The 17,226-nt window shown below is 42.6% G+C and overlaps 1 pseudogene; it reads left to right on the top strand.

Moving 5' to 3' along the window:
- The window catches only part of LOC124021902, a 110,014-nt pseudogene that overhangs the window by 79,959 nt on the left and 12,829 nt on the right, over nucleotides 1-17,226 (top strand).

The raw sequence follows: 17,226 nt of genomic DNA, 5'->3' as shown, positions 1-17,226 counted from the left end.
TACGGTGAGTGACTGTTTGGTATAGGGCCAACTTAGTCTGTACGGTGAGTGACTGTTTGGTATAGGGCCACCTTAGTCTGTACGGTGAGTGACTGTTTGGTACAGGGCCACCTTAGTCTGTACGGTGAGTGACTGTTTGGTATAGGGCCACCTTAGTCTGTACGGTGAGTGACTGTTTGGTATAGGGCCACCTTAGTCTGTACGGTGAGTGACTGTTTGGTATAGGGCCACCTTAGTCTGTACGGTGAGTGACTGTTTGGTACAGGGCCACCTTAGTCTGTACGGTGAGTGACTGTTTGGTATAGGGCCACCTTAGTCTGTACGGTGAGTGACTGTTTGGTATAGGGCCACCTTAGTCTGTACGGTGAGTGACTGTTTCGTATAGGGCCACCTTAGTCTGTACGGTGAGTGACTGTTTGGTATAGGGCCACCTTAGTCTGTACGGTGAGTGACTGTTTCGTATAGGGCCACCTTAGTCTGTACGGTGAGTGACTGTTTGGTATAGGGCCACCTTAGTCTGTACGGTGAGTGACTGTTTGGTATAGGGCCACCTTAGTCTGTACGGTGAGTGACTGTTTGGTATAGGGCCACCTTAGTCTGTACGGTGAGTGACTGTTTGGTATAGGGCCACCTTAGTCTGTACGGTGAGTGACTGTTTGGTACAGGGCCACCTTAGTCTGTACGGTGAGTGACTGTTTGGTATAGGGCCACCTTAGTCTGTACGGTGAGTGACTGTTTCGTATAGGGCCACTTTAGTCTGTACGGTGAGTGACTGTTTGGTATAGGGCCACCTTAGTCTGTACGGTGAGTGACTGTTTCGTATAGGGCCACTTTAGTCTGTACGGTGAGTGACTGTTTGGTATAGGGCCACCTTAGTCTGTACGGTGAGTGACTGTTTGGTATAGGGCCACCTTAGTCTGTACGGTGAGTGACTGTTTGGTATAGGGCCACTTTAGTCTGTACGGTGAGTGACTGTTTGGTATAGGGCCACCTTAGTCTGTACGGTGAGTGACTGTTTGGTATAGGGCCACCTTAGTCTGTACGGTGAGTGACTGTTTGGTATAGGGCCACCTTAGTCTGTACGGTGAGTGACTGTTTCGTATAGGGCCACTTTAGTCTGTACGGTGAGTGACTGTTTGGTATAGGGCCACCTTAGTCTGTACGGTGAGTGACTGTTTCGTATAGGGCCACTTTAGTCTGTACGGTGAGTGACTGTTTGGTATAGGGCCACCTTAGTCTGTACGGTGAGTGACTGTTTGGTATAGGGCCACCTTAGTCTGTACGGTGAGTGACTGTTTGGTATAGGGCCAACTTAGTCTGTACGGTGAGTGACTGTTTGGTATAGGGCCACCTTAGTCTGTACGGTGAGTGACTGTTTGGTATAGGGCCACCTTAGTCTGTACGGTGAGTGACTGTTTGGTACAGGGCCACCTTAGTCTGTACGGTGAGTGACTGTTTGGTATAGGGCCACCTTAGTCTGTACGGTGAGTGACTGTTTCGTATAGGGCCACTTTAGTCTGTACGGTGAGTGACTGTTTGGTATAGGGCCACCTTAGTCTGTACGGTGAGTGACTGTTTCGTATAGGGCCACTTTAGTCTGTACGGTGAGTGACTGTTTGGTATAGGGCCACCTTAGTCTGTACGGTGAGTGACTGTTTGGTATAGGGCCACCTTAGTCTGTACGGTGAGTGACTGTTTCGTATAGGGCCACTTTAGTCTGTACGGTGAGTGACTGTTTGGTATAGGGCCACCTTAGTCTGTACGGTGAGTGACTGTTTGGTATAGGGCCACCTTAGTCTGTACGGTGAGTGACTGTTTGGTATAGGGCCACCTTAGTCTGTACGGTGAGTGACTGTTTCGTATAGGGCCACTTTAGTCTGTACGGTGAGTGACTGTTTGGTATAGGGCCACCTTAGTCTGTACGGTGAGTGACTGTTTCGTATAGGGCCACTTTAGTCTGTACGGTGAGTGACTGTTTGGTATAGGGCCACCTTAGTCTGTACGGTGAGTGACTGTTTGGTATAGGGCCACCTTAGTCTGTACGGTGAGTGACTGTTTGGTATCCTCGCTCGTCACTGGGTAAACAGCGACACCAGAATTTCAATTGGAGCTCTCTGCCTGAATCTTATGAATGGACCAATGACTGTTTTTAAATAAGGAACGGTCTGATCACACTGAATGGGATATCAGTGCTCTGAATGTCTTTTCAGATCAAAGAGAGGGCGAGAGAGGGGGGGCGAGAGAGAGAGAGACGGGTGTTGGCTCTGTGGGGGGGAATAAACCATGTCCCATGGATCTCAGTTTGTACTGATGGCTCTGTGGGGGGATGAACCATGTCCCATGGATCTCAGTTTGTACTGATGGCTCTGTGGGGGGGAATAAACTTGGGGGGGGGGGGGAATAAACCTGAACTTGAACTAAAACATTCCAACTCTGAAACAATACAACCCTTAACGAGATCCATGTCTGAACGACGGCATTACCATACAGCTGGCGGGTTATACACTGTATCGTCAGGACAGGACAGCAGCCTCTTTTAAGACACGCGGCCGGGGCCTATGCATTTACGTAAACAACAGCTGGTGCACGATATCTAAGGACGTCTCGAGGTTTTGCTCGCCTGAGGAAGAGTATCTCATGATAAGCTGTAGACCACACTATCTACCGTGAGAGTTTTCATCTGTATTTTTCGTAGCTGTCTATATACCACCACAGACTGATGCTGGCACTAAACCCACACTCAATGAGCTGTAATCCGCCATGAGCAAAAAGGAAAACGCTCATCCAGAGGCGGCGCTCCTAGTGGCCGGGGACTTTAATGCAGGGAAACTTAAATCCATTTTACCAAATTTCTATCAGCATGTTAAATGTGCAACCAGAGGGGAAACAATTCTAGACCACCTTTACTCCACACACAGAGACGGATACAAAGCTCTCCCTCGCCCTCCATTTGGTAAATCTGACCATACTTCTATCCTGCTTACAAGCGAAAATTAAAGCAGGAAGCACCAGTGACTCTGTCTATAAAAAAAAGTGGTCAGATGAAGCAGATGCTAAACTACAGGACTGCTTTGCTAGCACAGACTGGAATATGTTCCAGGATTCTTCTGATGGCATTGAGGAGTACACCACATCAGTCACTGGCTTCATCAAAAAGGTCATCGAGGATGTCGTTCCCACAGGGACTGTACGTACATACCCCAACCAGAAACCATGAATTACAGGCAACATTCGCACTGAGCTAAAGGGTAGAGCTGCCGCTTTCAAGGAGCGGAACTCTAACCCAGAAGCTTATAAGAAATCCCGCTATGCCCTCCGATGAACCATCAAACAGGCAAAGCCTCAATACAGGACTAAGATTGAATCATACTACACCGGCTCCAACGCTCGTCAGATGTGGCAGGGCCTGCAAACTATTACAGACTACAAAGGGAAGCACAGCCAAGAGCTGCCCAGTGACACAATCCTACCAGACAAGCTAAATAACTTCTATGCTCGCTTCGAGGCAAGTAACATGCATGAGAGCATCAGCTGTTCCGGATGACTGTATGATCATGCTCTCTGGCATCCGATGTGATTAAGACCTTTTCAACAGGTCAACATTCAAGACCGCAGTTCCAGATGGATTACCAGGACGTGTACTCCGAGCATGCGCTGACCAACTGGCTAGGGTCTTCACTGACATTTTCAACCTCTCCCTGTCTGTAATACCAACGTGTTTCAAGCAGACCACCATAGTCCCTGTGCCCAAGAACACTAAGGTAACCTGCCTTAATGACTACCGATCCGTAGCACTCACGTCTGTAGCCATGAAATGCTTTGAAAGGCTGGTCATGGCTCACATCACCATTATCCCAGAAACCCTAGACCCACTCCAATTTGCATACTGCACCAACAGATCCACAGATGATGCAATCTCTATTGCACGTCACACTGCCCATTCCCACCTGGACAAAAGGAACACCTATCTGAGAATGCTATTGATTGACTACAGCTCAGCGTTCAACACCATAGTGCCCTCAAAGCTCATCACTAAGATAAGGACCCTGGGACTAAACACCTCCCTCTGCAACTGGATCCTGGACTTCCTGACGGGCCACCCCCAGGTGGTAAGGGTAGGTAACGACACATCCGCCACGCTGGTCCTCAACACTGGAGCCCCTCAGGGGTGCGTGCTCAGTCCCCTTCTGTACTCCCTGTTCACTCGTGACTGCACAGCTAGGCATGACTCCAACACCATCATTAAGTTTGCTGATGACACAACAGTGGTAGGCCTGATCACCAACAGCTATGAGACAGCCTATTGGGAGGAGGTCAGAGACCTGACCGTGTGGTGCCAGGACAACAACCTCTCCCTCAACGTGATCAAGACAAAGGAGATGATTGTGGACTACAGGAAAAGGTGGGCCGAGCACGCCTCCATTCTCATCGACGGGGCTGCAATGGAGCAGGTTGAGAGTTTCAAGTTCCTTGGTGTCCACATCACCAACAAACTAACATGGTCCAAGCACACCAAGACAGTCGTGAAGAGGGCAGGACAAAATCTATTCCCCCTCAGGAGACTAAAATGATTTGGCATGGGTCCTCAGATCCTCAAAAGGTTTTACAGCTGCACCATCAAGAGCATCCTGACAGGTTGCATCACTGCCTGGTCTGGCAACTGCTTGGCATCCGACCGCAAGGCACTACAGAGGGTACTGAATACGGTCCAGTACATCACTGGGGCCAAGCTTCCTGCCATCCAGGACCTCTATACCAGGTGGTGTCAGAGGAAGGACCTGAAAATGGTCAGACTCCAGCCACCCTTGTCATAGACTGTTCTCTCTGCTACCGCACTGCAAGTGGTACCTGAGCGCCAAGTCTAGGTCCAAGAGGCTTCTAAACAGCTTCTACCCCCAAGCCATAAGACTCCTGAACATCTAATCAAATTGCGACCCAGACTATTTGCATTGCCCCTCCATTTTACACCGCTGCTACTCTCTTATTATCGATGCATAGTCACTTTAATAACTCTACCTATATGTACATATTACCTCAATACCGGTGCCCCAGCACATTGACTCTGTACCGGTACCCCCTGTATATAGCCTCCACATTGACTCTGTACCGGTACCCCCTGTATATAGCCTCCACATTGACTCTGTACTGGTACCCCCTGTATATAGCCTCCACATTGACTCTGTACCGGTACCCCCTGTATATAGCCTCCACATTGACTCTGTACCGGTACCCCCTGTATATAGCCTCCACATTGACTCTGTACCGGTACCCCCTGTATATAGCCTCCACATTGACTCGGTACCGGTATCCCCTGTATATAGCCTCCACATTGACTCTGTACCGGTACCCCCTGTATATAGCCTCCACACTGACTCTGTACCGGTACCCCTTGTATATAGCCTCCACACTGACTCTGTACCGGTACCCCCTGTATATAGCCTCCACACTGACTCTGTACCGGTACCCCCTGTATATAGCCTCCACATTGACTCTGTACCGGTACCCCTGTATATAGCCTCCACACTGACTCTGTACCGGTACCCCCTGTATATAGCCTCCACACTGACTCTGTACCGGTACCCCCTGTATATAGCCTCCACACTGACTCTGTACCGGTACCCCCTGTATATAGCCTCCACATTGACTCTGTACCGGTACCCCCTGTATATAGCCTCCACATTGACTCTGTACCGGTACCCCCTGTATATAGCCTCCACATTGACTCTGTACCGGTACCCCCTGTATATAGCCTCCACATTGACTCTGTATCGGTACCCCCTGTATATAGCCTCCACATTGACTCTGTATCGGTACCCCCTGCATATAGCCTCCACATTGACTCTGTACCGGTACCCCCTGTATATAGCCTCCACATTGACTCTGTACCGGTACCCCCTGTATAAAGCCCCGCTATTGTTATTTACTGCTGCTATTTAATTATTTGTTATCTCTTACTTTTTTTGTTGGTATTTTCTTAACTGCATTGTTGGTTAAGGGCTTGTAAGGAAGCATTTCACTAAGGTCTACCTACACCTGTTGTATTCAGCATTTCACTAAGGTCTACCTACACCTGTTGTATTCAGCATTTCACTGTAAGGTCTACCTACACCTGTTGTATTCAGCATTTCATTGTAAGGTCTACCTACACCTGTTGTATTCAGCATTTCACTGTAAGGTCTACCTACACCTGTTGTATTCAGCATTTCACTAAGGTCTACCTACACCTGTTGTATTCAGCACTTCACTAAGGTCTACCTACACCTGTTGTATTCAGCATTTCACTAAGGTCTACCTACACCTGTTGTATTCAGCATTTCACTAAGGTCTACCTACACCTGTTGTATTCGGCGCATGTGACAAATTAAAATGGTATTTTATTTGGTCGGTACCTAGTGAACTTAATATTCTGTATTTTGTCATATGGTTCCCTGACAGGTTCAATAAGAACGGCATCGATCTGAACAGGAACTTTCCAGATGCCTTCTCTAAGAAGGAGAGTGGAATGACAGAGATGGAGGTGAGAGCCATTATGGACTGGCTGAAGACTGAGAGCTTCGTCCTGTCGGCCAACCTGCACGGTGGGGCTGTGGTGGCCAGCTACCCCTACGACAACAGCAACGGAGGTACTTTACACCATCACACACAGAGAGAGAGGCTGTGGTGGCCAGCTACCCTTACGACAACAGCAACGGAGGTACTTTACACCATCACACAGAGAGAGAGGCTGTGGTGGCCAGCTACCCTTACGACAACAGCAACGGAGGTACTTTACACCATCACACACAGAGAGAGAGGCTGTGGTGGCCAGCTACCCTTACGACAACAGCAACGGAGGTACTACACACACACAGAGAGAGAGAGAGAGGCTGACTGATCCCAATTCATTTATTTTACCTTTATTTAACTAGGAAAGTCAGTTAAGAACAAATTCTTATTTTCAATGACGGCCTAGGAACAGTGGGTTAACTGCCTGTTCAGGGGCAGAACGACAGATTTGTAGGATATGAACTTGGGGATATGAACTTGCAACCTTTCGGTTACTAGTCCAACGCTCTGACCACTAGGATACCCTGCCGCCCCAATATATATATATCCCAATATAGAGACTACTAGAATGACTACAGAGTAGAGTAACAATATAGAGACTACTAGAATGACTACAGAGTAACAACAGGTGTCTAATATAGAGACTACTAGAATGACTACAGAGTAAGAACAGGTGTCTAATATAGAGACTACTAGAATGACTACAGAGTAGAGTAACAATATAGAGACTACTAGAATGACTACAGAGTAACAACAGGTGTCTAATATAGAGACTACTAGACTGACTACAGAGTAACAACAGGTGTCTAGTATAGAGACTACTGGAATGACTACAGAGTAACAACAGGTGTCTAGTATAGAGACTACTAGAATGACTACAGAGTAGAGTAACAACAGGTGTCTAATATAGAGACTACTAGAATGACTACAGAGTAGAGTAACAACAGGTGTCTAATATAGAGACTACTAGAATGACTACAGAGTAACAACAGGTGTCTAATATAGAGACTACTAGAATGACTACAGAGTAACAACAGGTGTCTAATATAGAGACTACTAGAATGACTACAGAGAGAGTAACAATATAGAGACTACTAGAATGACTACAGAGTAACAACAGGTGTCTAATATAGAGACTACTAGACTGACTACAGAGTAACAACAGGTGTCTAGTATAGAGACTACTGGAATGACTACAGAGTAACAACAGGTGTCTAGTATAGAGACTACTAGAATGACTACAGAGTAGAGTAACAACAGGTGTCTAATATAGAGACTACTAGACTGACTACAGAGTAGAGTACCAACGTGTCTAATATAGAGACTACTAGAATGACTACAGAGTAGAGTAACAACAGGTGTCTAATATAGAGACTACTAGAATGACTACAGAGTAACAACAGGTGTCTAATATAGAGACTACTAGAATGACTACAGAGTAAGAACAGGTGTCTAATATAGAGACTACTAGAATGACTACAGAGTAGAGTAACAATATAGAGACTACTAGAATGACTACAGAGTAACAACAGGTGTCTAATATAGAGACTACTAGACTGACTACAGAGTAACAACAGGTGTCTAGTATAGAGACTACTGGAATGACTACAGAGTAACAACAGGTGTCTAGTATAGAGACTACTAGAATGACTACAGAGTAGAGTAACAACAGGTGTCTAATATAGAGACTACTAGAATGACTACAGAGTAGAGTAACAACAGGTGTCTAATATAGAGACTACTAGAATGACTACAGAGTAACAACAGGTGTCTAATATAGAGACTACTAGAATGACTACAGAGTAACAACAGGTGTCTAATATAGAGACTACTAGAATGACTACAGAGTAGAGTAACAATATAGAGACTACTAGAATGACTACAGAGTAACAACAGGTGTCTAATATAGAGACTACTAGACTGACTACAGAGTAACAACAGGTGTCTAGTATAGAGACTACTGGAATGACTACAGAGTAACAACAGGTGTCTAGTATAGAGACTACTAGAATGACTACAGAGTAGAGTAACAACAGGTGTCTAATATAGAGACTACTAGACTGACTACAGAGTAGAGTACCAACATGTCTAATATAGAGACTACTAGAATGACTACAGAGTAGAGTAACAACAGGTGTCTAATATAGAGACTACTAGAATGACTACAGAGTAACAACAGGTGTCTAATATAGAGACTACTAGAATGACTACAGAGTAGAGTAACAATATAGAGACTACTAGAATGACTACAGAGTAAGAACAGGTGTCTAATATAGAGACTACTAGAATGACTACAGAGTAGAGTAACAATATAGAGACTACTAGAATGACTACAGAGTAACAACAGGTGTCTAATATAGAGACTACTAGACTGACTACAGAGTAACAACAGGTGTCTAGTATAGAGACTACTGGAATGACTACAGAGTAACAACAGGTGTCTAGTATAGAGACTACTAGAATGACTACAGAGTAGAGTAACAACAGGTGTCTAATATAGAGACTACTAGAATGACTACAGAGTAGAGTAACAACAGGTGTCTAATATAGAGACTACTAGAATGACTACAGAGTAACAACAGGTGTCTAATATAGAGACTACTAGAATGACTACAGAGTAACAACAGGTGTCTAATATAGAGACTACTAGAATGACTACAGAGTAGAGTAACAATATAGAGACTACTAGAATGACTACAGAGTAACAACAGGTGTCTAATATAGAGACTACTAGACTGACTACAGAGTAACAACAGGTGTCTAGTATAGAGACTACTGGAATGACTACAGAGTAACAACAGGTGTCTAGTATAGAGACTACTAGAATGACTACAGAGTAGAGTAACAACAGGTGTCTAATATAGAGACTACTAGACTGACTACAGAGTAGAGTACCAACATGTCTAATATAGAGACTACTAGAATGACTACAGAGTAGAGTAACAACAGGTGTCTAATATAGAGACTACTAGAATGACTACAGAGTAACAACAGGTGTCTAATATAGAGACTACTAGAATGACTACAGAGTAGAGTAACAATATAGAGACTACTAGAATGACTACAGAGTAGAGTAACAATATAGAGACTACTAGACTGAATACAGAGTAACAACAGGTGTCTAATATAGAGACTACTAGAATGACTACAGAGTAGAGTAACAACAGGTGTCTAATATAGAGACTACTAGACTGACTACAGAGTAGAGTAACAACAGGTGTCTAATATAGAGACTACTAGAATGACTACAGAGTAACAACAGGTGTCTAGTATAGAGACTACTGGAATGACTACAGAGTAACAACAGGTGCCTAGTATAGAGACTACTGGAATGACTACAGAGTAGAGTAACAACAGGTGTCTAATATAGAGACTACTAGACTGACTACAGAGTAGAGTACCAACGTGTCTAATATAGAGACTACTAGAATGACTACAGAGTAGAGTAACAACAGGTGTCTAATATAGAGACTACTAGAATGACTACAGAGTAGAGTAACAATATAGAGACTACTAGAATGACTACAGAGTAGAGTAACAATATAGAGACTACTAGACTGAATACAGAGTAACAACAGGTGTCTAATATAGAGACTACTAGAATGACTACAGAGTAGAGTAACAACAGGTGTCTAATATAGAGACTACTAGACTGACTACAGAGTAGAGTAACAACAGGTGTCTAATATAGAGACTACTAGAATGACTACAGAGTAACAACAGGTGTCTAGTATAGAGACTACTAGAATGACTACAGAGTAACAACAGGTGTCTAATATAGAGACTACTAGAATGACTACAGAGTAGAGTAACAACAGGTGTCTAATATAGAGACTACTAGAATGACTACAGAGTAGAGTAACAATATAGAGACTACTAGACTGACTACAGAGTAGAGTAACAATATAGAGACTACTAGAATGACTACAGAGTAGAGTAACAATATAGAGACTACTAGACTGACTACAGAGTAGAGTAACAACATGGGTTTAATATAGAGACTACTATAATGACTACAGAGTAACAACAGGTTTCTAGTATAGAGACTACTGGAATGACTACAGAGTAACAACAGGTGTCTAGTATAGAGACTACTAGAATGACTACAGAGTAGAGTAACAACAGGTGTCTAATATAGAGACTACTAGAATGACTACAGAGTAGAGTAACAACAGGTGTCTAATATAGAGACTACTAGAATGACTACAGAGTAACAACAGGTGTCTAATATAGACTACTAGAATGACTACAGAGTAGAGTAACAACAGGTGTCTAATATAGAGACTACTAGAATGACTACAGAGTAGAGTAACAATATAGAGACTACTAGAATGACTACAGAGTAACAACAGGTGTCTAATATAGAGACTACTAGAATGACTACAGAGTAGAGTAACAACATAGAGACTACTAGACTGAATACAGAGTAACAACAGGTGTCTAATATAGAGACTACTATAATGACTACAGAGTAGAGTAACAACAGGTGTCTAATATAGAGACTACTAGAATGAATACAGAGTAACAACAGGTGTCTAATATAGAGACTACTAGAATGACTACAGAGTAGAGTAACAATATAGAGACTACTAGAATGACTACAGAGTAGAGTAACAATATAGAGACTACTAGAATGACTACAGAGTAGAGTAACAACAGGTGTCTAATATAGAGACTACTAGAATGACTACAGAGTAGAGTAACAATATAGAGACTACTAGACTGACTACAGAGTAGAGTAACAATATAGAGACTACTAGAATGACTACAGAGTAGAGTAACAATATAGAGACTACTAGACTGACTACAGAGTAGAGTAACAACAGGTGTCTAATATAGAGACTACTGGAATGACTACAGAGTAACAACAGGTGTCTAGTATAGAGACTACTAGAATGACTACAGAGTAGAGTAACAACAGGTGTCTAGTATAGAGACTACTAGAATGACTACAGAGTAACAACATGGGTTTAATATAGAGACTACTATAATGACTACAGAGTAACAACAGGTTTCTAGTATAGAGACTACTGGAATGACTACAGAGTAACAACAGGTGTCTAGTATAGAGACTACTAGAATGACTACAGAGTAGAGTAACAACAGGTGTCTAATATAGAGACTACTAGAATGACTACAGAGTAGAGTAACAACAGGTGTCTAATATAGAGACTACTAGAATGACTACAGAGTAACAACAGGTGTCTAATATAGAGACTACTAGAATGACTACAGAGTAACAACAGGTGTCTAATATAGAGACTACTAGAATGACTACAGAGTAACAACAGGTGTCTAATATAGACTACTAGAATGAATACAGAGTAACAACAGGTGTCTAATATAGAGACTACTAGAATGACTACAGAGTAACAACAGGTGTCTAATATAGAGACTACTAGAATGACTACAGAGTAGAGTAACAATATAGAGACTACTAGAATGACTACAGAGTAGAGTAACAATATAGAGACTACTAGAATGACTACAGAGTAGAGTAACAACAGGTGTCTAATATAGAGACTACTAGAATGACTACAGAGTAGAGTAACAATATAGAGACTACTAGAATGACTACAGAGTAGAGTAACAACAGGTGTCTAATAGAGACTACTAGAATGACTACAGAGTAGAGTAACAACAGGTGTCTAATATAGAGACTACTAGAATGACTACAGAGTAGAGTAACAACAGGTGTCTAATATAGAGACTACTAGAATGACTACAGAGTAACAACAGGTGTCTAATATAGACTACTAGAATGACTACAGAGTAACAGGTGTCCCTGTCAAGAGATCAATAGATCAAGCAATCAGTCAATCACATCAATATTGGTTATGTCTCCACTGTGTCCCAAATAGCCCAGGGTCCTGGTCTAAAGTAGTACACTATATAGGGAATAGGGCTCTGGTCTAAAGTAGTACACTATATAGGGAATAGGGCTCTGGTCTATAGTAGTGTACTATATAGGGAATAGGGTTCTGGTCTAAAGTAGTACACTATATAGGGAATAGGGCTCTGGTCTAAAGTAGTGTACTATATAGGGAATAGGGCCCTGGTCTAAAGTAGTGTACTATATAGGGAATAGGGCTCTGGTCTAAAGTAGTGTACTATATAGGGAATAGGGCTCTGGTCTATAGTAGTGCATTATATAGGGAATAGGGCTCTGGTCTAAAGTAGTACACTATATAGGGAATAGGGCTCTGGTCTAAAGTAGTACACTATATAGGGAATAGGGCTCTGGTCTAAAGTAGTGTACTATATAGGGAATAGGGCTCTGGTCTATAGTAGTGTACTATATAGGGAATAGGGCTCTGGTCTAAAGTAGTGTACTATATAGGGAATAGGGCTCTGGTCTATAGTAGTGCATTATATAGGGAATAGGGCTCTGGTCTAAAGTAGTACACTATATAGGGAATAGGGCTCTGGTCTAAAGTAGTACACTATATAGGGAATAGGGCTCTGGTCTAAAGTAGTGTACTATATAGGGAATAGGGCCCTGGTCTAAAGTAGTGTACTATATAGGGAATAGGGCTCTGGTCTAAAGTAGTGTACTATATAGGGAATAGGGCTCTGGTCTATAGTAGTGCATTATATAGGGAATAGGGCTCTGGTCTAAAGTAGTACACTATATAGGGAATAGGGCTCTGGTCTAAAGTAGTGTACTATATAGGGAATAGGGCTCTGGTCTATAGTAGTGTACTATATAGGGAATAGGGCTCTGGTCTAAAGTAGTGTACTATATAGGGAATAGGGCTCTGGTCTATAGTAGTGCATTATATAGGGAATAGGGCTCTGGTCTAAAGTAGTACACTATATAGGGAATAGGGCTCTGGTCTAAAGTAGTACACTATATAGGGAATAGGGCTCTGGTCTAAAGTAGTGTACTATATAGGGAATAGGGCTCTGGTCTATAGTAGTGTACTATATAGGGAATAGGGCTCTGGTCTAAAGTAGTGTACTATATAGGGAATAGGACTCTGGTCTATAGTAGTGCATTATATAGGGAATAGGGCTCTGGTCTAAAGTAGTACACTATATAGGGAATAGGGCTCTGGTCTAAAGTAGTACACTATATAGGGAATAGGGCTCTGGTCTAAAGTAGTGTACTATATAGGGAATAGGGCTCTGGTCTATAGTAGTGTATTATATAGGGAATAGGGCTCTGGTCTAAAGTAGTGTACTATATAGGGAATAGGGCTCTGGTCTATAGTAGTGCATTATATAGGGAATAGGGCTCTGGTCTAAAGTAGTACACTATATAGGGAATAGGGCTCTGGTCTAAAGTAGTACACTATATAGGGAATAGGGCTCTGGTCTAAAGTAGTGTACTATATAGGGAATAGGGCTCTGGTCTATAGTAGTGTACTATATAGGGAATAGGGCTCTGGTCTAAAGTAGTGTACTATATAGGGAATAGGGCTCTGGTCTATAGTAGTGTACTATATAGGGAATAGGGCTCTGGTCTAAAGTAGTGTACTATATAGGGAATAGGACTCTGGTCTATAGTAGTGTACTATATAGGGAATAGGGCCCTGGTCTAAAGTAGTACACTATATTGGGAATAGGGCCCTGGTCTATAGTAGTGTACTATATAGGGAATAGGGCTCTGGTCTATAGTAGTGTACTATATAGGGAATAGGGCTCTGGTCTAAAGTAGTGTACTATATAGGGAATAGGACTCTGGTCTATAGTAGTGCATTATATAGGGAATAGGGCTCTGGTCTAAAGTAGTACACTATATAGGGAATAGGGCTCTGGTCTAAAGTAGTACACTATATAGGGAATATGGCTCTGGTCTAAAGTAGTGTACTATATAGGGAATAGGGCTCTGGTCTATAGTAGTGTATTATATAGGGAATAGGGCTCTGGTCTAAAGTAGTGTACTATATAGGGAATAGGGCTCTGGTCTATAGTAGTGCATTATATAGGGAATAGGGCTCTGGTCTAAAGTAGTACACTATATAGGGAATAGGGCTCTGGTCTAAAGTAGTACACTATATAGGGAATAGGGCTCTGGTCTAAAGTAGTGTACTATATAGGGAATAGGGCTCTGGTCTATAGTAGTGTACTATATAGGGAATAGGGCTCTGGTCTAAAGTAGTGTACTATATAGGGAATAGGGCTCTGGTCTATAGTAGTGTACTATATAGGGAATAGGGCTCTGGTCTAAAGTAGTGTACTATATAGGGAATAGGACTCTGGTCTATAGTAGTGTACTATATAGGGAATAGGGCCCTGGTCTAAAGTAGTACACTATATTGGGAATAGGGCCCTGGTCTATAGTAGTGTACTATATAGGGAATAGGGCTCTGGTCTAAAGTAGTACACTATATAGGGAATAGGGCTCTGGTCTAAAGTAGTGTACTATATAGGGAATAGGGCCCTGGTCTATAGTAGTGTACTATATAGGGAATAGGGCTCTGGTCTAAAGTAGTACACTATATAGGGAATAGGGCTCTGGTCTATAGTAGTGTACTATATAGGGAATAGGGCCCTGGTCTATAGTAGTGTACTATATAGGGAATAGGGCCCTGGTCTATAGTAGTGTACTATATAGGGAATAGGGCCCTGGTCTAAAGTAGTGTACTATATAGGGAATAGGGCTCTGGTCTAAAGTAGTACACTATATAGGGAATAGGGCTCTGGTCTATAGTAGTGTACTATATAGGGAATAGGGCCCTGGTCTATAGTAGTGTACTATATAGGGAATAGGGCCCTGGTCTATAGTAGTGTACTATATAGGGAATAGGGCCCTGGTCTAAAGTAGTGTACTATATAGGGAATAGGGCCCTGGTCTATAGTAGTGTACTATATAGGGAATAGGGCCCTGGTCTATAGTAGTGTACTATATAGGGAATAGGGCTCTGGTCTAAAGTAGTGCACTATATAGGGAATAGGGCCCTGGTCTATAGTAGTGTACTATATAGGGAATAGGGCTCTGGTCTAAAGTAGTGCACTATATAGGAATAGGGCCCTGGTCTATAGTAGTGTACTATATAGGGAATAGGGCTCTGGTCTAAAGTAGTGCACTATATAGGGAATAGGGCCCTGGTCTATAGTAGTGCATTATATAGGGAATAGGGCTCTGGTCTAAAGTAGTACACTATATAGGGAATAGGGCTCTGGTCTAAAGTAGTACACTATATAGGGAATATGGCTCTGGTCTAAAGTAGTGTACTATATAGGGAATAGGGCTCTGGTCTATAGTAGTGTATTATATAGGGAATAGGGCTCTGGTCTAAAGTAGTGTACTATATAGGGAATAGGGCTCTGGTCTATAGTAGTGCATTATATAGGGAATAGGGCTCTGGTCTAAAGTAGTACACTATATAGGGAATAGGGCTCTGGTCTAAAGTAGTACACTATATAGGGAATAGGGCTCTGGTCTAAAGTAGTGTACTATATAGGGAATAGGGCTCTGGTCTATAGTAGTGTACTATATAGGGAATAGGGCTCTGGTCTAAAGTAGTGTACTATATAGGGAATAGGGCTCTGGTCTATAGTAGTGTACTATATAGGGAATAGGGCTCTGGTCTAAAGTAGTGTACTATATAGGGAATAGGACTCTGGTCTATAGTAGTGCATTATATAGGGAATAGGGCTCTGGTCTAAAGTAGTACACTATATAGGGAATAGGGCTCTGGTCTAAAGTAGTACACTATATAGGGAATATGGCTCTGGTCTAAAGTAGTGTACTATATAGGGAATAGGACTCTGGTCTATAGTAGTGCATTATATAGGGAATAGGGCTCTGGTCTAAAGTAGTACACTATATAGGGAATAGGGCTCTGGTCTAAAGTAGTACACTATATAGGGAATATGGCTCTGGTCTAAAGTAGTGTACTATATAGGGAATAGGGCTCTGGTCTATAGTAGTGTATTATATAGGGAATAGGGCTCTGGTCTAAAGTAGTGTACTATATAGGGAATAGGGCTCTGGTCTATAGTAGTGCATTATATAGGGAATAGGGCTCTGGTCTAAAGTAGTACACTATATAGGGAATAGGGCTCTGGTCTAAAGTAGTACACTATATAGGGAATAGGGCTCTGGTCTAAAGTAGTGTACTATATAGGGAATAGGGCTCTGGTCTATAGTAGTGTACTATATAGGGAATAGGGCTCTGGTCTAAAGTAGTGTACTATATAGGGAATAGGGCTCTGGTCTATAGTAGTGTACTATATAGGGAATAGGGCTCTGGTCTAAAGTAGTGTACTATATAGGGAATAGGACTCTGGTCTATAGTAGTGTACTATATAGGGAATAGGGCCCTGGTCTAAAGTAGTACACTATATTGGGAATAGGGCCCTGGTCTATAGTAGTGTACTATATAGGGAATAGGGCTCTGGTCTAAAGTAGTACACTATATAGGGAATAGGGCTCTGGTCTAAAGTAGTGTACTATATAGGGAATAGGGCCCTGGTCTATAGTAGTGTACTATATAGGGAATAGGGCTCTGGTCTAAAGTAGTACACTATATAGGGAATAGGGCTCTGGTCTATAGTAGTGTACTATATAGGGAATAGGGCCCTGGTCTATAGTAGTGTACTATATAGGGAATAGGGCCCTGGTCTATAGTAGTGTACTATATAGGGAATAGGGCCCTGGTCTAAAGTAGTGTACTATATAGGGAATAGGGCTCTGGTCTAAAGTAGTACACTATATAGGGAATAGGGCTC

Source organism: Oncorhynchus gorbuscha, unplaced genomic scaffold, assembly GCF_021184085.1.
Source record: "Oncorhynchus gorbuscha isolate QuinsamMale2020 ecotype Even-year unplaced genomic scaffold, OgorEven_v1.0 Un_scaffold_1248, whole genome shotgun sequence".
Classification (NCBI taxonomy): domain Eukaryota; kingdom Metazoa; phylum Chordata; class Actinopteri; order Salmoniformes; family Salmonidae; genus Oncorhynchus; species Oncorhynchus gorbuscha.
The sequence above is the reverse complement of the archived record's forward strand: the minus strand, read 5'-3'. Positions and strand labels throughout refer to the sequence as shown.